Source organism: Odontesthes bonariensis, chromosome 14, assembly GCF_027942865.1.
Source record: "Odontesthes bonariensis isolate fOdoBon6 chromosome 14, fOdoBon6.hap1, whole genome shotgun sequence".
Taxonomy (NCBI): domain Eukaryota; kingdom Metazoa; phylum Chordata; class Actinopteri; order Atheriniformes; family Atherinopsidae; genus Odontesthes; species Odontesthes bonariensis.
The window spans coordinates 8,264,657-8,287,238 of record NC_134519.1 but is presented as its reverse complement, the minus strand read 5'-3'; the positions used below and the strand labels follow the sequence as shown (position 1 = coordinate 8,287,238).

At 40.3% G+C, this 22,582-nt stretch overlaps 1 long non-coding RNA gene and 1 other non-coding gene across 3 annotated transcripts; both read right to left on the bottom strand.

Moving 5' to 3' along the window:
- Positions 1–10,575: 10,575 nt before the first annotated feature.
- LOC142398217 (uncharacterized) lies at positions 10,576–12,296 on the bottom strand. 2 transcript variants are annotated; one of them, XR_012772765.1, is made up of 3 exons: positions 12,102–12,296; positions 11,719–11,940; positions 10,576–11,377 (listed from the first exon to the last, which is right to left on the bottom strand). It is a non-coding gene; the product is annotated as an uncharacterized LOC142398217 (long non-coding RNA). The 2 variants fall into 2 exon arrangements; XR_012772766.1 differs by having other exon boundaries at positions 11,741–11,940.
- Positions 12,297–19,876: 7,580 nt separating this feature from the next.
- trnas-uga (transfer RNA serine (anticodon UGA)) lies at positions 19,877–19,958 on the bottom strand. Its single transcript has one exon. It is a non-coding gene; the product is annotated as a tRNA-Ser (tRNA).
- Between the last annotated feature and the right edge of the window lie 2,624 nt (positions 19,959–22,582).

The window sequence follows — 22,582 nt, the reverse complement described above, 5'->3', positions numbered from 1 at the left end:
CACTGTCAGAATTGCCACGGAGCAGATCCAGAGATATAAACTTTATTTAATTCTTTTTTGCGATATGGATCTGCTGTGGTGAAACTACAACTGTTACAAAGATGGACCACATTACCTCCCAAAAACGTGCTCGTGTGGCGTTAACGCAGGCAAATGATTAAGTTCAAATAACATGTGACATCTAGTGGTCATGAGAGGAACTGCATGCCTGTCTGCCTACTCAAACAGTTTCAACCAAATTATATTACTGCCTAAAGCCAACCAGGAAGTGATGTTGTAGTGTATTTTCTTTTCATGTTACCAACCCAGTAAAATGGCTTCCATGACAGTGAATGTCGCATTGAAAAAAGAATGTATTTCAGCCCAAACTATAAGTGTTTCGTAAACCTACCAAAGTAATTTAACTGTTTTAACTCAACCAGGAAGCAACAGTCATGTTAATAGTAAATAGTGAACAGTGGTGATCTCAATCTGATGGCACGCAAAGGCCCATGGTTGAATTTTGATGTGAAAACACTCACGAGTCGCATTTCCCCTCTGTTGCTGGTAGAGCCATTACTTCACAGGATGCCTCTTTATGATGCGTATTGAAGGGTATGAACAAACAACCTATATGACCATTTCAGTTGAGAATAGAATGTACATCACATTAAGTTGTGGTCTGGTCTTCTGTAAAAACAAAGAAAACATTTCAAGAACATATTTCAAGTATTTGCATACTCAACTAAAGTTTACCTCATAAATAGGGCTGGGCAATGATTAAAATTTTTAATCTAATTAATCATATGATTTCCCTGATTAATCACGATTAATCGCATTTGTACGCAAAATCCAAAAATGAATTCAAAAGTAGTGTATAGCTTTTAGCATTTAGTTTTATTTTAAATGTGCTGCCATATGAATGAAAGTGCCATAACATTTGTTGTGCAAACACACTTTTAACATCAGCATCTTTCTGTAGTTTTTATGTAGAAGCCTCGCTCCACTGTCTGTTTCCTTGAATGACTTGCTGCTATCAGTTGTGTGTTTTGCCTTTAAGTGATATTTTAGACTGGAACTACTATGCTGAGAAGACAATTCAACTTGGCAGTGTTTACAGATGACTTTGGTTCTGTCGACTCCGCCGTCTGGAAGAACTTTAAAATGAAAATGGCCGAGTAAAAGTTCCGTACCCTTCTCCATGTTTGGTGGATCCGCCGATTACTTTCTTTTCCGGTTCCTCAGCAGACAGCAACAGACTTTTACAAAATAAAAGCCTGTGAGCAACATATTTTTACAATAATAAAATAAATAAAAGTAAAACAGGGGTGGTCAGTGGCGTAGTGGGTTGAGCAGGCGCCCCATGTACAGAGGCTATAGTCCTCGCTGCAGCTGGCCCCGGTTCGGGTCCCGCATTGGACAGCCCTTTGCTGCGTGTTGTTCCCCCTCTCTCTGCTTCCTGTCTCTCTGAACTCTCCTATCCATTAAAGGCACAAAAGCCCCCCAAAATGTTTAAAAAAAAAACATGCGTTAATGCGCGATAAAATATTTATCGGCGTTAAATAATTAATACGTTAACGCGATAATAACGAGTTAACTTGCCCAGCCCTACTCATAAAATGTAAAGTGACCCAGCAGCAACAAGGCATCTCACCTACATACACTTGGAATAATCCTTACTGACATGAACGGCTTAAAGTTTTCCTCAGTTTGTCCTTGTTGCTCTGCTATGTGAAAGCGGAGGGATGTGAGGCTGGTAAAGATGCTCAGCAAACAGTCCTTCAGGGCAATCCCAGAAGTAGTAACAGACTACACAGAGGAAGGGCAATAGACGATCCTTGACAGGAAGCTCCAAAAAAATATTTTCATTTGTCTCTCTCCAGAATCTGGCAACAGCTCAAATTAAATATTTGAAAAGAGAAGAACAATAACAACACCTTGCAAGGGTCTGGAATTAAACCCCTCTGGAGCTTCTGGGAATCAGCGCAAACAGGGGTCTAAATCCTTCTTGCAGGAATGTGCATTTGTGTGTGTGTGTGTGTGTGAGTGAGTGTCTCTTCTTGCAACAGTGGCTCATATTTCAGCTGAATGTCAGGTTTTAGCAGTCAGACAAGGATAAGCATGATTTGAATAATGTTTTCTGTCAGCTGCAGCCCTACGTTTTAGTAGCACATATTCACATACACACACTTATATACGCTCACAAAACACTTTCAGTCAGTTAGATGCACGTATAAAGCTGTATATGGCACTCAAATGCACAGCGACAAGCACGAGTGCAGCCATAGACACTCCAATGCAAGTATACTCTGCTATACTCTGTACATGTGGAGAGTGCATACTTTAAACATTATAGAAACATACAGTAAACATCCTATCAAATGAATTACATTACATTACGGTACTTTTGCAGACGCTTTTATCCAAAGTGACTTACAATAAGTGTGTTCCACATCGGTAGGCAAAAGAACTTCAGGTCACAAGAAATCATAAGTGCATTTCCTTCCAAAACCAAACAGCTAAGAGCATAACTAGTGCTAGAGTAAGTGCGGTAAGTTAGGGAAATGGGAAGACAATTTAGAAAACAAAGACAAGTTAGGGAACAAATAAGTGTGTAAGGAGCTGGGACGAAACAGGTGATGTCCTAAGAGGGCAGATCTGAATTAAAAGTATATTGAGGATTATATCTTTAGATTTTGGGTACAAGCGAAGACCCGATGCCTTCCACAAAAATTGACTCAATTCTACTCGATTGCAACACCACAAACTGAAATAGGTTTTACAGCTTGAAAAGTGTCATTGTTCTTTCTATTCACTCGGAGAAACAGACTAATCACTCACCATTTACTGCTTACAGCATCACTTGTTTTCAAGGTTCTTAATATCTAATGTAGTAAACTAATGAAGAAGTAAACACATTCACAAAAGCTCCTAAGAGATTCACTACACGCTCACAGAAATACCCAGTGATATATTCATGAGCGGAAATATTTTGCTGCTCCGACTTTGGCCAGTTTCTACGCACAGGGACACTTATCTCAAGTGATGAAGGGACTGTAATTCACAACCAAATATCGCACCGTTTTCAAAGACTAAAATGGTTCAATTTTCTACTTTTTGCATCAGAGCTGTTGCTCAAAATCATGTGCGGTCCTTTGACGTAGCTTTACATCAATTCCTGTCTTTATCTTGTGCATGTGCAAAGGTATCGGTACACGCACAATGCTGGAGAGTTATAAGCTTGCATATATTTTGGGTTGTTTGTATGTGGTCCCAGGCTTTGGTGAGAACGTTAAGCTTCAGTTTAAATGTTTTGATAAGGAGGCTGCCGTATACGAGGGAAAAGGTCTATGAGAAAAGGAGAAAAGATCACATGGACCTAACAGGTCAGGCTTCAGTTCCATTCCAGGGACCCTCATGGAGTGCTGCAGGCCTGAGTGCTGACGAAGAAAGACTGTAACACTAAACTATGGCACAGAAAAGAAATGGAGCAGCAAAAAGCGAGCTTGCTTTGCTGTTATATAATTAGTATGTCAAGCATTGGGCCCAGAGGCCGAAAATAGTGCCGCTGCCTCGCTCAGGCAGTCGAGGCAGGGAGGTCAAATGGAATGGGAGGAGGCATTTAAGGCCTAATATAACAGCGCTCTAACAGTGCCAGTCAAGAATTTGTGGTGCAGGGCAGCCACACGCAGTGTGTAATCCCTGACACAGTTGGCGGTGCTTTGCTGACACGACATTCAGAAAGTCAAGACTGGGGATGAAAGTGCTGATCTGTTCATTCAGTTTCCTCTTGATAGATTAAGTTTAAAAGCATTCTGATGGGACCTTCATTTGTCATTTACTGTATATGTTGTTGTTGTTTTTTTTGCTGTGTAATGATCTGAGTGATAAACGTCTCGAAGAAATGTTTTGGATCATAAAAAAGAAGAAAGTCAGTAGATTTGTCCAAAAATACAGGATTGGGTTACTGTTCAGCCATGTTAAAGCGGTGATTAGAAGAACAGAATGCAGGGAAATATTCCCTTTCTGAGTTTATTTTACATTGCAGCACACTGTACACTGCTCTTTCTACTGGAAAACATGAACAATTTTTGGAAATTTCTAACAGTCATGAACTCTTTGTGGAAAACAGTCCACTGGTTGAAATCCAAAAATAAATCCACTGATATCTATCGGAGAACAGAATATAAAGCTTCCTTAAAGGGATAGTTCGCCTCTTTTGACACAAAATCGTTCTCTAGGAAAAAGTCAGACCTCACAATCGCTTGGCACTATTTTCTCTCCCTTCATATCAATGCCTGCAGCCACCTGCCAATAGCCACGCCTGTTACAGTGTTTGATGCTCGGTCTGTACTTCGGTCTGCACGGTCTACACAGCAGACTTTTTCCTGGAGAACAATTTTGTGATGCAAATGTATTACTCTTTTGAACGCATATTGTTTTGAGAAGCAAAACGCTTTATTTTTGTGGCCCCAGCCAACTAGCCGGACTTCCTTCGTCAACACCAAAACGAGGCTGGAACTCGGCTCACAGGATGCAGCGGGGGGTAAGAACATGTTCATAAATAATATTGCTAGTATGGGATGTTATACAGCTTCATGTCAAAAGAGGCGAACTATCCCTTTAAAAGTAAATTAAGTAAAACTTGCAGAGCCCGAACCTACGAATCGCACAAGGATCTCTCAGCAAAACCACAGTTGTGCTGACTCTGGTCCTGCAATTAAATCAAATTGAATGAAAATTTTTAATTAAATGAAAACTAAAATTAAAAAACAAACACTTTATTCTTCACAAGGGGACGTTGTAATGTTGCAGTACATTTACTTCCCCTCATCAGTCGTCATTATGTGTAGTATTTCCTGCTGGCAGCAGAGCTGAGGAAGCCTCTGACTGAACCTACTCCATTGTTTCATTCCTGTGATGTGTGGAGGGTGTGCAGTCCATTAATGCAACTCGTGCCACATTCACCTTTTCTCCAACTGTTCCAAGGGCTCCAAAGCAAGAGCTCTAATGGCTTCTTTATCAGTTTGCACAGACTTCAAGACACTGACTCTGATGCTGCTGCAAAACAGATCCATCGCAGACTTATAGAGGATAGGACACATCTTGGTGCCAACATTGAAGGACATAAGCTTCCTAAAGAAGTGTGGTCCTTCTCATAGAAAGCCTAAAATCCACATCACAATGGCACAAGTTGTTCTGGAAGTCAGAGGTGTACAGCCTGAAGAGAAACGGTGAAATACCGTCCCCCTGTGGTGCTCCTGGCTTTTCCTTCTTTTATTGGTAACCTTTTAGCCATGAACCGTAGTTTATTCAGAAGGAGATCATTTGTATTTCAGCAAGGCTTGGTCTTACAGGCACTAACATGCAGCAAAGTATATCTGGCTGCGACGCATGATTGGATCATCCAACTCCGCCCACATTTAATTGGACCGGTTAGGGACAAGGTTCAGGGTTAGTCAGCGTGACTTCCAACGTAACATGATAAATCACTTGGATGGGGGCGAGGTTAGATGGTCCAACTCCACCTTCCTACAGGTTGCAGTGAAGCCTACTTGGCTAGGTTTAAAAACTAAATTAACAAATTACAACTCACCACCACATCTTCATGTAGAAAACAGCTGTTTCCTGTTAACCTTTACAATACTACTTTCTGTACCCTACTTCTAAAAGATGGAAGTATGAAACGCTTTTTCATGATTTTAGTCGTAGACTTAGATAGTAACGGTTTCTCCCATTAAGAGACAAATAAAGGATTATTTGATTTCTCTCTTTTCACTTTGGAGAGCAGTAATTTGCACAGAACCCCCAGTAAATATAAGAAATAGCTCAAACAGACAGTGACAACTGAAGCTTATTAACTTTCTTGTGCCTCCGGTGATTCATGAGGATCTTTACCATCGACCTGACATGTTGCTTACTTTATGTTTGGGTTAGGAAGTAGCACACTCACTGGTTTTCACTGTTTGCATTACATAAGATGAAAGACTTATGATATTAATAATGATTTTATTGGACTGTCAACATGAGAAAAAGACTGATTTCAGACTGGGTTTTACTACCAATTTACACCAAGCGATCGAGATGGAGGGATGCTAAAACTCTGTTAAAACTGATATGATTTTCTTCCACTATAGGGAATTAGTCTGTGACTGTGACTGCAGTTGTGGGAATAATCATTTGCTGAAAGGATGCTCTAAACTGCATCTTACAAGAGAGGCTTGTTTCTTTTAACCCTTGTGCGGTCTTAACATTCTGTTTACTCCCTTTGTCCTACGGGTAAAAAATGACCCGCCCTACCAAAGCCCCAAAATAAAGCAACTTAATTGAATTTTAAATCCAAAATCTATTTAGTATGATGAAACCAACTGTTATTTATCTATTCAACTCAATTCAATACATTTTTTTTGTCATGTATTTTTTGTTACACAATACAAAAAGACAATCACCAGTTTTCAGGATTACACTTTTTTTTTTGTTTTACCACAAACCAACTGTCAGTTGGACCAACAGCTTTCTTGTTTTCTCAGTTTTCTTTTACATAATAAAGGTTTATTATTGCTATTATATAAATGTGACGTAATTACTTCTGAATGAATTATATTGAAAGGGAAAAAAACAGTGAACTTATTTCTGGTGTTTAAATGTTTTTATAATTCACGGCTCAAAAATGACCCATAAGACAATCTTTGTACCCTAGTGGTGTACAGCCCACATGGAAACATAAACAAAAATAAAGTATGACTTTTTCTAATGATGGGGTCCCTTTAGGAAAAGTCATAACATTTCAAGTTGGAAAAAGATAGTTTAAGGTATTTTTTCTACAGCCAAACATGGTAGTGGCTCACTTTTGACCCACAAGACAACAGGAGTAAGAAAAAAATATGCCATGCAGTCACTATCTTCTACTCAAATGTAAAAGTTCGTGGTTAGTGGGCGTGGTTGAAACCATGACAACATACAAATTCCAAAATTGTACATAAACAATGAAGAAGGACTTTAGATTAAATGTTTGATTCCTTCATCATCCGCTCTGCCCTGCAGTCTGTCTTTGCTCCAACATTGCTCTGCCTCCCTTTACATTTTCTTTCATCCTGCAGCGTACTATCCCAGCTGATCGTCTTTAACCCCTATTGTCTGCGTTCCGTGACCTCAACTTGACCTATGAGTTTCCACTAATTTCAACTTTTTCTAAGAAAAGACTCACAGGCAGCTGAAAGAAGCTTCAGTTAAAATTCCCTGACATGCGAGCACAAAAAAAACGCCTTCAGCTCTGAACATATAAAGCATGTAGAATATTCACCCAGGGGGAAAATAAATGTAGAAGGTGCTGTGTGATTTATCTCGGATCAGATCGGTGCTCCCCCACTTCAGTCAGTGTAAGCAAACATTATTAAGAATGAATGAGAAGACATCAGACGAGATCATGGTTTAGGTAATCAACTGTCGAGAGCAGACATTGATAGAGCTGTCTTTCCCCTTGATTAAGCATGACCCATTTCTCCTCCAGCCCCCCTTCCAGCACACACATACAGTACACTCACACATGTATATGAGGAGTGTGCAATCAGGGGCTTTGATATGAGCATATTCAGTTCCACGGGCCCATCCATCTCCCACCCGACGCTGACACACATGCATGCAAACACAAACAGACAAGCACGTTCAGGCAAGAAGGAACATACCAAAACGCACATTAGCATGTGCATTTGATTGGACACAAAGAAAAATGACACGATGATAAGCCACCGCTCTCCACGGGGATTCCAGCCATTCGCTGTGTGATGCAATTTCCTGGTTCCTCACGGAGCTGAAAAGTGCCATCAATCAATCTGCGCCATCCAAAGCGCCTGGCAGGAAATGAATTCAAACCAAGCTCGACCCCTCTGACAAGTCTCTGGAAGGCAGCTCGCCCAGTCGATGCCGGGTGAACTGTCATGCAGAATTTAGACAAAGGCTTTAAACGGTCGCAGTGGAGGCACTGCAGTGTCACAGGCCAGCAAACATGGAAGATGAAGTCACGTCCATTTGCCTTACATTAACTTACATGCATAAAAGTTTCCTGAAAACGTCACACTGGAAAAAATCTAAATCTTACCAAGTATATTTGTCTCATTGAGTATCTCATTACACTTGATATAAGACACAACTGCCTAACAAGTACCATTTCAGCCAGATATAGGGACTTGTTTTAAGACAATACATCTTGAATATCTTGTTAAGTGAAAAAGTCTTGAAAACTTCTCGTTTTGAGTCATATTTCACATGAAACAAGCTTTTTGTTTTCATTTGAAGAGGTTTTTAAGCTAATTTCAAGATCACTTTTAACTCAAAAGTCCTAAATATCACATCTTATTTCAAGAAATCTTGACAAGCCGATTTTCACTAGTTCCATTGGCAGATTTTTTTGCTTATTTCAAGCAAAAACGTCTTGTATCTGTTGTTTTTTTTACTTATTTTTGGAGGGGCATTTTTTCCAGTGCAGATGCTGATATAAAAGAAGAACTTAACAACACAACCACATGGGTATGAACAGACTACTGGCAAATCAGACAATCTTGCTTGCAAGACGGACTGTCTGCATTTTTTTTTCAGAATTGTGTACCCAGACATCTCAGATCTATTTGCAAGAACTGTTGTGTTAATGACGTAGGCGTCATAGCCACACTTGTGGTGAGGCAACTGTAAGTTCCTTTCAACTTTAGATGCTTCCTGCAAAGTGTTAAATGTTTATTTTGGCTTATTTTGTCTTTTCTTTTTGTGTCTTTACACAGTAACAGTAAGGTTTAACTTGCACTAAAGTTGCTCTGGAGTTGCTTATGTTATAGTTATGTTTGGAAGGGGCAGCCCATGAGGTTAATGCTCGGGTCATTGTCTTGATGAACACATTTTGTCTGAAAAGGCAAGGCATTTTCCCCAGATAATTCTGCTGTTTGTTAGCTTGTTTAAATCAGTTTTTGCTCTTTTAAACAGACTAACCTCTTCTAAATCACTCACTTCAGTGATTTTAAGCAGCAATATCTGCATGTTTTTCCTATGCTTGGAGAATTGCCTCAACAAAAAGTTAAAGTAATGAATCACTTTAATAACTCTACTATATGAATACAAACTAAAGCAGGAAAAATGAAGTGTTCTGTGTATTTCTTTCGTATTGGTAAGGGAGTTGAAATGTCATGAAGATGCTCTGTGCATCTTCAGAGTAATGTGCAGTTCTTCAGAGATTCACAACTCCCCCTCAGAGGATTCAAGAGCTATTACTGTTATGTTTCAGACTTCTATGACACATATGGGTTCACAAAATGTCAAGTTTAGCTTCCATGTACGCTGCTGGGGAATCATTCCTTATATGCTCTTAGTAGTATATTCCTCTCCATTGTATTGTAATATTTCAGTGATGCCTGAGGGAGAAATCCGACCAGAGGTCACTTTTGTAGTCGATATCGCCGTCTTCTAAAATACTGAAGCAACTTTTATCTCGGTCTGAATGAAAATTTCATGTCACATAAAGATATATATGTGGTGTTTAATGTGTTGAGTTGAGTTTTTGTGAGATGATTTTGTAAGATTAATAAAACCTTTTCAATATCAAAGATACAAGAGAGCCAGTGAAGAGATAAGGCTGGTAAAAGTGTGTACTTTTTGTGTTAATATGCAGCTCAGAGACACACTTCTATCTCTTCAGACACAAGTGTTAAGATTAGGATGTCGGGCTGTGAAATGATAGAACTTTGCAATGAAACAAAGCCCATTCCTTCCCTGTCTGTATTTCAAGGAGGACTATGTTTCATTGTTGCTTCTGGAAGCCTTAACAGGCCAGTAAAACGCTGTGGGAACAGCAGTGTGTCATCTTTGAGTGATGATGACCAACTTTATTTTTAAGCGCTCGATGTTGCTGTATAGAGAGAAGCAGACCAACCAAGCTTCACCACTTAATGCTCTCATTACCTTAAACATCTAATCAACTCCAAGCAATCTGGGACGTCATTACAGAAAGAAAAAACAACGAGCTGCTGTTAAAAGAACAGAACAAATATAAAGTAATGAGAAAAAAATGTAAGATGTTTTAGAAAGGTGTTGCACCAACACAAAGCTCTGCTTCTTCACTCCCCAGTGAAAGGGAAGTGACATAAAGAAAATCTAAATGTGATCAGTCTGAAAGCAAAAGTGTAAAGGAACAAAAGGACCACAATGTAGTCGAATATATAATAATAATATCAGGATCACAGAAGGAGTAGGTGTAACTCTGGGAGAGGTTCCCAGAGTTTCTAAAAGTAGAATGGGAGGCAGAGCCTTCAGTTATCAGGCCCCTCTCTTGTGGAATAAGCTGCCAGTAAATGTCAGAGGAAGCAGACACCCTCTCCACTTTTAAGATCAGGCTTAAAACTTTCCTTTCTGATAAAGCTTATAGTTAGGGATGGCTCAGGTGATCCTGAAACATCCCATAGTTGAGCTGCTACTCATCTGTCCCACCTTTCCTCACTTTACTCTCTTTTCGCCCCCGTTTAATTTCCCAAATGATATTATGTACATGTGACATTATTGTGCTCATTAACTCGTATTTCCCTGTTCCAACAGATATCCTTTGAATGGTGTTACAGTGGGTTTTTTCCCCTCTTTTCTGTCTTCTCAAACCCCAGCTGGTGGAGGCGGATGACCACCCTTCCTGGTTCTGGTTCTGCCAGAGGTTTCTGCCTGTTCAAAGGGAGTCGTTCCTCTCCACAGTCGCCTCAGGCACGCTCAGGACGGGAGATTGGACCGAAGACAAGTTTCAGTGCAATCTGTTGGTTTCCTTAGCTGGGAAATTGTTTTTGAATTGTCTCTATATAAATGAATTGGATTATTTTATAAATAATTATGATTACAATTAATTGAATTCCAATTGGCTTGAATTGGACTTTGTTATTTAAGTGCCTTGAGATGACATTTGTTGTAATTTGGTGCTATATAAATAAAACTGAATTGAATTGAGTACACAACGTGTACATGTGTGAGTGTGCATCTGAAGTGAGAGGGGAAAATGGTGCAGTCTCCAGGTCCAAGTTTAAAACTACACTAAATGCATGGAGAAGCGTGTACAACCACAAATAAACCAACCAAGTGCCCAGGCACGTAACTAGTAATACTGCTAGTAATACTAATAATCATACACAGACCCGGTACCATGTGATCATTTTCCCCAATGGGAGATTATTAGGTACAATTAGGTACAAACTAGATCACAATCCACATGAAATAACTACTACTATGACAAACAGCCCGGCTGCACTTTGCAGCTGAGGACTGTAGCTTGATGAGAGTTTAAGACTGGAGCATTGGTCTGGTGAGGCCTGCTCCATGGTGTCACAAAGTGGCAGCAAGTACAGGCACTGATCCTGGATGAGGGCCTCCACACAGTAATCTGGAAACAGAAATAATATTTAAAACGATCAGAAAAAGGGAGGCGTCTCCAAACGGTCGTGACATCTGCAGAAGTTGCACAGCATGCTCACAAAGAATATTACATCAACTTTATTTTTGCTGCTAGTTTGCTTTACTTGGCAAACAGCTTCCAGAATAATTTGTTTGCTTCTTGTGGCGTAAGAACAAAATAGATGTCATTTAGAGTTTTCAAGCTTCTGCCATAGATAAATCATCTTTCTGCCCACAAGATATATGTGCACAACTTTAAAAGCACTTAGAGATGAAGTGAATAACATTGATCATAGTGCAACATTCTGCAGGGAAATCTTGGCTCCAGACCCTCTAATGGATGTTCCTCTACCAGGGGCAGCTGTGGCTCAGCTGGTAATGGTCATCTTCCAGCTTGAAGGTCGGCACTCCTGCTGTAGGACAGTGTGTCCTAACACGACTCGTAATGTGCTCAGGAGTGGCACCGGTAACTCAAAACATCCACGTAGGCACCAGACCCGAAGGATTCACCATAAATATCCAAGGGATAGACGTGTAATCACAGTCTAGAATCTGAAAAAGTAATTTCAGAGCTGTTTGGCAGCAACTTACATAGAAACAGGCAGATGGTTTCAATGTTGTTGCTGAAGGGTTTGAATTATAGACTTAGACATATTGTGGGCTTAGTAGATGAGGCAGATGATGAGGCTCATCAGTAAAAGCAAACCACTTACCATGTGCAGCTCCAGAGTCAGAAACGCAGGACAGTGACAGTCAACAACAAATTGGTGCTTTCATTAGATAGATACACGATCTAAAACAGAGAGAAAGAGATTCAGTTCATCTACAGCCTGGAGTGAGACGTTTGGGTGCTCACAGTCAACACAGAGCTTTGGGAATTCCTTTCAGGCTCTCAAGATGAACTTTACCTTTAAACATTCCCGAATACAAGCTTTGTTACAGTTAGCCACATGTCCATTGGCATGCCTAACAGTAGGGACTTCTATTGATGTAAATGTACTTGTATTTTATTTATACAGCCCTTTACAAACAATCATTACGATGTACCAAAGTGCTTTACTGTAGGTAATAAATAAAGAGAAGAGTAAGTAAAAACAAATAAAAACGATAAAATAAGATAAGTGTCATCATACCACTGGGTATTAAAAGCAATCCTAAATAAGTAGGTTTTTAGTCTAGATTTGAAGAGGCCCAGGTCAGAAATAAGAAATTATTTATGTACAATAATAAATAATAGAAATTTATGTTGAAATAAATTGTGCATTTTAGCGGATTTTATCCAGAGGCGTTGGAGATGAGCTCGATGAGGAAGCTCTCTTTGTTGGAATAGGTGTTGATGATCAGGGACATCAGCTGAGCAATCTTTGCTTGGAAGGCAAAGGTCTCAGCCTCCTCCTCTTGGTTCATTTCTTCAGGCATCTTGTTCATTTCGTTGACTTTTCTTGAATAAAATGCAACAAAAGTGCTGTCCCTTGTGCTCTCTGACACCGGGAAAAAGGAAATTGTGCATGTTAGGGTACACATCCCTGATGTAATCACTTTCCTGAAAAGTGTGTTGCTTGTAATAAACCGAGTGAACATTTATCATGACAGTCTGAAGTTTGCTGAAGGCGCCATGCGGCTCTATTACTTCACCCCACCCCTCTATCTCAGAAAGAATCAGGTCACACTAGCATTTAGCATGAAATGTGCAAAACAGAGGGGTGGGACTAAGTGATCGTGACAAGAAGTGACATGGGATTGAACCATTATGTCTGAAGTGGTTGACTGTGGTGCATCTGATGGCAGTGGAAATATGTCCATGGAGGGCTGTTCCAAAACCATCTGCCATGTTGTTAGTTCATCTTTGGATTGTGTTATCAGACAAAGACCCCTTTTTGCTGCACATCTGCGATATCTTAGTTGAGGGTTGCTACGGCTTTTTTTTTTGCTTGTGAAGTTTTTTGAAAAATTACTACAGGGTGAAGCATTTACATGTAGTAAATCTGATCATAATTCATCAAAACCCTATGATGGACTGGCGACAAGTCCACGGTGTACCCTACCTTTCGCCCAATCGAAGCTGGTATAGGCTCCGACCCGCTCACAAACCTGAATTGGATCGGGCGGATACACAAAGTGAATGGATGGATGGAAAACCCAGGCTACACCTAGGCTTGTACCAGGCCAAACCAGTTTGAGAACCCCTGGTCTAAAAGCTAGCTGAATTTGCTCGCATTCAGGCGAAAGATTCAATTAAATTAGTTGCTGGAACTAGAAACAAGGGTATCTGAGTTGCTGAGTAATATTACTCCTCTTGACTTGTGCAGTTCCTTAAAGAGAAAGGCAGAAAGCCAAATGTTCTGAGCAGCAGCAAGTCAGTGCCTGCCAAAAGCACATGACTCTAAACTTATAGTTCTTTTCAGTCACTTTCTAAATTGCTTTTTTATGATTATGTTTTATCCAGATCAACCAAAGGAGGTTGTCCTGATGGCCTCTTTGCAACAGCCTCACATTCTGACTTCTGTTTGCCCTGCTACCATGGAGTGTTGAAAGGCTTGTCTAAATGATGAATGGAATAGTTGTGAGCGAGCACATGAGCATTTCACCAATCCTTACTCTCAATGAGTGATGCTGGCCAGCTGCCAACACTTACATTCTGACTGTCAGTGCAGGACACGGGGAATTCGTCTAATACGTCCACCGCCAAACGCTGCAACAGCAATGCACGATGTCTGAAAGTGACACAAGTCAGATTGCTGTTGGTAGATGCGTAATGCAAATAAATAAGCTTGAGGGGTGGCTATACTTGTTTGCACCAGTTCCTGAGATGCTGTCTTTGATTTTTCTATTGAACCAAACTGTACAGCAGCTGATTTTTCTCTAGTGGTGACAACAGACAGTCCTCTATTGCTAAAACTTTGCACATTAAGAGTTTCCCTCTAGAAAAATCAGAAAATAAAGGATCAGATGACTATTTTTAACCCTCTTACACTTTGTACGAGTTTGTGTAACATCATGATAAAATTTAGAAATAATTAGCTGTTTTTCAAGGAAATAGGTGCTATGAAATGATGCAAAAATAGCTCAAGAATATTTGCACTTTATGGGATGGAAGCCAAGCGCAGATGCAAAAATGCATATCATGACTGTCCATGTAAGGGTTGTTGTACTTAGGAAGCAGAGGGTTAATTCTGTAGTTTTATGGACTCGTTCAAGTGAGACTCGGTTGAATTAACAAGGGCAGGACACACATTCCCTCTTCCTTTCATAGTGGAAAGGGGCCCCTAACAATCACAAGGCTCATTTTTATTCAGTCACATGTCAAACGACTCTTCACTTCTTTTTATTATGTCAAGATGCTTCGGGTCAGATTGGCAAGTACCTGCAAGAGTTAGCACAACAGTAAATAAACACTTGTTAATTCATTGCAGCACCAAACAAAGAGCTTCTGAAACTCAGTACAGTTACTCGCATAGTTGGGTTGAGTTACAGTTGTTTGAACTGGCCTTTTACCAGGGCCACTGTTTGATGTCCTGGATCTATTTGCACAGCAGGGGAATCGAGTTATTGATAGGAGAAGGTCTGGAGCTGCGATACTGTACATGGGGATCATTGTACATGTAAGCATAGCTGAATTCACAGCTCAGACAATGTCTTTAAGCTATTTAAATGGTGATTTGATGATTTTGTCGTTATAAAATCCTTTCAGAGACCACAGATTTTCAGTTTCAAAAGAAACTGAAATATATGTGAATAAGAGCAGTTTTACTGTGAATTTGTCTGTATTAATACACACTTACATAAAACAGATGGCACTCTGGGGCATGTGTGGAGCACGCAGGACCATTTAAGTCTAGTTGCGTGTAAAAAAATGCAAAAGAGATTAAATTTCCAAGCACTTGATCTGTGTGGGTCAGTCTGACTTTGAGAAGTCAGATGATTTCCTTTGAACGAATGTGTTTACATGGATTTTAAAGGTTTAGTTCTTGTCTGACTAAGAATAATCTGTTTTTTTATATAATGTCCTGTAAATATGTTCACTAATGGAACGGGATGGGAAAATAAGATAAAATTATTTTATTTATATAGCGCCAAATATCAACAAAAGTCAATAAAACAAGTTTTAACTGTAATTAAATCTGGTTTATAACAATCCAATCAAGTCCAATAATGAAATGATTAAATCCCAATTCATAAAAAGTAGGACTGGGCGAGTTAACTCGTTATTATCGCATTAACTCGTTAATTATTTAACGCAGATAAATATTTCAACAATAATAATCATTGGACTCTACACCAAAACATTTCATAAACGCATGAAATTTGTGATTTTGAATTTGCCGCTAGGAAACCTTCCTGGAATTCCAGACTGGGGGCGGGGCTTCCGTGTGACGTCACAAGTGCCATGGTTTTTCCTGGCTGCCTCAGTGTTGCCAATTTAGCTAGATTTAGCGACTTTTGGCCATCTCTGGCGACAAAAAAAAATAATCTAGCGACTTTCGGGCTCAATCTGGCTGAATCTAGCAACAATTCAACTTGTTTTGTGAGTGACAAATCAGTTGCCCCGCGACACCATACAAGCCGAGACAGAAGCACTGCAGGACAGTGGCAACCCGGCATTTCCTGTCAAAACCGCAGTTTCAAGCAAGCTACAACAAGGGTAGGTTCATTTCCTGTTTTCAAAACAACAGCATGTAATGGCTTTCCCTATGATAAAAGGCAACGGGTGTTTTATTTTGTCAAAATAACAGGAAGTGCGTTGCTCACTGCGGCTAGCTTTAGCAACGCCGAATTCGTGGGAACAAAATTGTAAACAGCCGGTTTTGTCAGGTTTTCAACACGTTGGGGATCTAAACGACTACTTTCTCACCTGAAAATGTTTCAAATGTTGCAGGGACAGAGGAAGCAGAGAGACCTGCGGTCGGAACTTGTGTCTGTGCCTCCCTGTCCGCCTGCCTCCTCTCTGGTGAAATCAGCCGGAGCCATCCCGCCGTGTTCAGCTCCCTGCGGTGCGGACACTCAGGGGGAATCCACCTGGTGGAGAGCGGACACACCGCGGGATGGTTGCCCTGAAATCAGCCGGGAGAGCGATCATCAAGAGCCCCGACGTGGACATGATCGCTCTGCCGGCTGATTTCCACTCTCCACCTGGCGGAGAGTGTGTTCGCTCTCCGCCAGGTGGATTCCTGTCCGACCGCGGGTCTCTCTGCTTCCTCTGCCCCCGGTGGTGTGAGCTGCTGGTGCTGAGGGCAACACACGCACTTCGTACATCTACTCGCAATAAAAACTGCACTGAACCCAGCGTTTTATATTTCCAAGCGACGTCCCTTGGCACACATCGAAATTTGCCGTGAAGAAGCTGTCCAAGTCTGGCAAACTGCTGGCTTCGCTACTAGAACTACTGCTGATTGTTCCAGCAGCTGGCACTCGTGACGTCACGCACCTGTCGTTCCAGTTTGCTAAATTCGATTCAAATGTGGTGATAGTTTATTGGGCCTATCCAGGGGCCTAAAATTATTTTAAAATCATAAAAAAATTCCATGGTATATAAGGAATCAATCTGCTATTTCAGTTTTGTGCAAAAAAACACCTTTCTGTAGGCCTTTAAAGGTAGGGTAGGAGATCCTGGATTTTGAGTCCAGCGAAGCTGCATTTTGAAAATACACAGGTAAAAAGTCCCAACCCTTTTCTTCACTTTCCCCCCGAAGGCACGCCTCTAGTGTACATGAACGTGCACGAGCACGAAGGTGCACGAGCGCTGTTCTGACAGCAAGCATCGATTGTTGCCGTATTTAGTATTTAGTATAATGCTAACTATACGTTTAATAATGCTAGGTGCTAGCCAAGCTGGCTCTAGTTTAGCTTCCTGCCAAGCTTCTGGACCGCGTAATTCGTTCACGGAGCAGGGTACGCTCATAGGGGGAAGGAGGGGGAGGAAGGAGCAGATTGCAGTTTGATAGACGGCATCAGAATCCAATCATCATCAACGGTCCGTTCAGTATGATTCGATAGTGTTTTTCCTAGATCAGGGGTCTTCAACGTTTTACAGGCCAGGGACCCCCAAACTGATGGAGAGTTGGAGCAGGGACCCCCCTACTATTTATATGGCATACAATTGTGTTTTATATTTAACGGGGCCTAGTGCCGTGTATAAACATAGGTCCTCTGTTATTGTACATTCAATACTAAGCTATTCAAATAATACACAGGTTAATATATTCATGTTTTTATTTGAAACATGTGCAAGGTACAGGGTGGCCGTGCCACTGCCATTTATAAACAAACATCTTGCATACAACACTGAGCTATTCAAATAATCCACAGATTTTAACTTTAACCCCCTGGAGTCTAAGGCCTTTTCAGAGACTTTGAGGCAGTTTGCAACACCTTGACATTTTCAAGTATTTCAACTAACTGTAAACATCTATGCAAAAGTGACACATATGGTTGTATTCTGAAAAGCCTAACAAAAAACAATATGAGAGTGAAGTGAATGTAATACAAACAAGTTTTATTTAAATTGAGGGTAAACACAACTGTACAAAAAAACAAGTTTTAGAGGTCTTCAAACAGTGCAAGAAAACACACTATAAATGTATCTAGCCAAGATTTTTGAAGGTTGAACCTTGTAAACAAAAGTGTTGGCAGCATAAAAGTAAAAAGTGCAGTCAGAAATGTTTTTTTGTTTTCACACAAACTGTAAAAAAGTAATTCTGACTCCAGGCAGTGTCTCTGAGAGTTGAATGCTAATTAGATGGGTGTGTAACACCCCTGATTCCCCCCACCCCACCCCCCTGTCACTCTCCATGTGATAATTGTCACTGGTAGGACATTGCGGCCTTCCCCCACATGCTGGCTGAATGGGGCGTGTTCTCACCTGTGAATAGCCACTCAATCACCTGGTACTTTACATGTGAATAGAGATGGGTGTGGCCGAGAAAGCTGCTGCAGTCTGAGGCTGCGGCTACACGGAAACGTTTTTCACTGTAAACGATACTTTTTCTTATCGTTTCGCTGTCGCGGCCACACGGAGCCGGCGTTCCCACTACCCCAAAACGATAGTTTTTGAAAACGGGTTCCAGAGTGGGAAAGTTTGAAAACGGCCTCGTTTCGTTTCCATTGTTACAGCTAAAACGTTTTTGCGTCAGTCACACGTTGACGCTGTGAGCCAATTTTAACACTTCTCTATTGTCTCACAGCGTGGCGTGACACAGCGGCGTGTGTACTGCATCGTTTCATCGTTTTCATCCGTTCTCGTCTGGACAGCAGCGCGTTTCCGTGTGGTCGCAAGAATTTTCGTACCCGTTTTCAAAAAAAAACTCGTTTCGTTTTCGTGTAGCCGTAGCCTGAGAGTACAGAAAATCCAAAGATTTCTGTTCACTCTCCTTAAAAAGGGCCACCTATATAATTTATTTTAATATATATATATTTGAAAACTAGAATTTTCAAGGTTTTTAATGGTGTCACTTATATGTTTCAATGACAAAAACTCAGAGTTACAGATGTGTTTTTGGAGATGTGTAAAAAAATCCCGCCGGCGGGATTTAGACTCCAGTTTGCATGTGGATGGGACAATGAATCCTCAAACCATCTGTGGATGGCACATGTTTGCACACAATTTGTGAGAAAAAACTGTTTGAAAAAAAAGAAAAAAAAAAAAAATTAAATGTTTTTTTTTTTTTTTTTTAAATCGTCTAATCAACCAAAGATTTGGCGACCCCCCCTGCAGTACCTCCGCGGACCCCCTGTTGAAGACCTCTGTTCTAGAGGCCACTAAAACTTTTCATACTTGTGTCAAAACTTTTAATTAATTGGTTGCAATGGGGGTGTGAAGAGTATTTCAAGCAATATGTAAAAAAATGCTCCAGAAAAAGATCCCCTACCCCACCTTCAACGCATTTAAAAAAAATATTTTAATTAATTTTATTTTTGTAAGTCTGTTGCTCCCAGGCTTTTATTTTGTAAAAGTCTGTTGCTGTCTGCTGCGGAACCGGAAAAGAAAGTAAGCGGCGGATCCACCAAAGCGTAGTAGTTCCAGTCTAAAATATCACTTAAAGGCAAAACACACAACTGATAGCAGCAAGTCATTCAAGGAAACAGACAGTGGAGCGAGGCTTCTACATAAAAACTACAGAAAGATGCTGATGTTAAAAGTGTGTTTGTACAACAAATGTTATGGCACTTTCATTCATATGGCAGCACATTTAAAATAAAACTAAATGCTAAAGGCTATACACTACTTTTGGATTCATTTTTGGATTTTGAGTACAAATGTGATTAATCAGGGATATCATGTGATTAATTAGATAAAAAATCGTTGCCCAGCCCTAATAAAAAGTTATATAGCGATGTAGTCCAACAGATTACATCACATTTTAATGGATTATTATTTTTCTATTCTAGGTTTGTCAGACGCTTTTATCCAAATGGTTTTACACTGATAGGATGAGGGGGTCTCAACTATTATCCCACATGTATGTGTTAGTGTAAGTATGCTTCAAACAGCCACTGTGTGCAGGGTTTGAACCTGCGCAGGGAAACCCCATTGGATTTCAAATCCAACGCCTTAACCACTCGGCCATCACAGTTACATGTACCACCTGTAAGATGGTCAAAGGCCTGTCGAACCCTTCCCTGTTGTAGAAGCCTGCAGGTTCGTCAGGTTTGGATCAAGTGAACCGTTGATCTTTCGATCTCTAATCTTTAGAGTAAAATCGTATTAGTGAATGAGAATCCAACAACTGTATCTGCTTTTTCATTTCATCTTCATTCATCTACACTGCAAATTGAGTCCCAACTTAATTCATTTTCAGTGAACTAAAGTTGTGTTTGCTTGTAGATGACTTCCGAAATACAGAGAAAAATATACATTTGTGGAAACTACAGGTTCATTTTACTGTTTACAAGTACAGGTTTACCTGCACTGAGGTCAAGAATAATTTGATATGAAGTATATTTAAAGCAAAGTTGGCAAATAGTGATTTTTACACCAATTCAGGCCTTTACGCAAACATTGAAAATATGATTAGACAAATAAAAAGGATAGATTTAATACTTTCACAACTTTTTCAAGGATTACAAGTAAAATGTAAAACTGCCACAGCTACCTCTGTATGTGATTTTTATTTCTTGCAGAGGAAACAGTGAAAATGTAGAGCCTCTGATGACTTTGATGGGAAAGTTTACCGGATTTACTTGACAATGACTCAAAAAAAGACGTATTTCATGCTGTTGGATGAAAAACTGCACTATGTGTAAAGGTTAAACTGTTGGGATCTGACATTTCAGCATTTTCTTTTCTTCTGAGGGGAACCACAATAAAAATAAAGTCCCAGCCTTACCGTATTTATATTTCATGTCAACAAATATAATTCCACGTTAAGGCTGTGTAAAAATCATCAGAGTTATTTGTTCAACACATTCTAGTTTCACAGGCAGTTAGATAATCACACCTGAGAACTGCTCGATAAAATCAAGGAATACTGGCGCTGAATAATTTACCTCTGTACACAGAAACTACTGTATTTTCACTGTTTTTTTCCATGTTTCGGAATTCATACTGAAAAAAATCAATCCTGAAAAACGCAGAAGAAAGGAAGATTTGCACCTTTATTTACATTGGAGCTCATTAATCTTTGGAAGACTTAATGATCCACTCAGTAACACTGTGTTTGCACCTTCAGGCCAGATATTTTATGCACTCACTCAGTGTTATTGTGTGCATATTGAACTAGATTTTTCAGGTCAACACTTAGATTGATATAGCAGGATAAGGCTGTTTGAAAATGTTGACGTTTTTTCATCCTCTCTCTCCTAATCCTCCCGGGTGCAGACCAGCTGTAACATGGTCCATTAGCTAAAGAATGTTGAACATAACCATACTGGTTGTGCCTAGCCAGCCAAATCAAATAACTCCTTTTACAAGCACCGCTTCACAACACACTCCTGCTCTCAGGCCTGCTGCCAGGCTTATGTTGATTCTACCGGAGCCTTGAGAAAAGGGCGGCGTTAGCCTTGATTTACTTCGCCTTATTGGAATTCCTTTACGAGCGAGTGGCACGTATGAAGACGGGATAGGTTCCTAAAGAGGGACGTTCTTGACTGATAAGGATCTATTTGCAATGGGGGATCAAGGAGGGAGTGGTGATGAATCACTGCGATATGGACTGTAACTGTAAAGGAGTTAGAATGCGGTGTTGTGCAAGATTCGAGACGTGATATCTGCCAGAAAGCAATGGGGGGGTGGAGCTGTGAGAGGAGCAAGACAAAGGAGAAGGAATGTAGAGCAGCCCAATACCTGCATACATGGAAAGCCTGGCAGGCGTTTGCATCGAAATTTAATAAAGGGTTGTCACTTTCTTATTAGATGATAAAGTGCGTTTGTTTAAGGCATATTCTAACTGCACTGTTATGAGCTGCAGCAGCAGTACACTTCTCCTCTGTCTGTGTATGTTTAGGAAAGAAATGTACTATATAGCTAATTATAATGATACTAAAACGTCTAATAACTGTGTGAACAGTCCTGAGGTAAAATCCCAAACCTTATGCACAAGCAACTTGTTACTCATGCATGGCAATCTGTTTAATCAAGCTGGACTTTAACACTGATCGAAGGTAGAGAGGCGGATGACTTTAAAGGGATAGTTCGCCTCTTTTGACACGAAGCTGTATGACATCCCATATTAGCAATATCATTTCTGAACATCTCCTTACCCCCTGCTGCGTCCTGTGAGCCCAGTTCCAGCCTCGTTTTGGCTTTGACGAAAGTAGTCCGGCTAGTTGGCTGGGGTTTAAAAAATAAAGCGTCTTGCTTCTCAAAACAATATGCATTCAAAAGAGTAATACATTTGGCGCTATTTCTCTAAATGTTATTTTCGGGACCCTATAGCAAACTAGCCAGACTACCTTCGTCAACACCAAAACGAGGCTGGAACTCGGCTCACAGGACGCAGCAGGGGGTAAGAACGTGTTCATAAATGATATTAATAATATGGGATGTCATACAGCTTCATGTCAAAAGAGGCGAACTATCCCTTTAACATAGCAAATCCTCAAATCTGTAGGTTTTTTGTTCATACTTCGAAAACTCATGAACATTAATCTAAAATAGGGAAATGACACTTTATAGTAAATGCATGCAGTTTTGTTGGTTGCCTTGGTGACGTGTCAACATGACACATTCTAAAACCTTTGATACCTCCTGGTTGGGTTC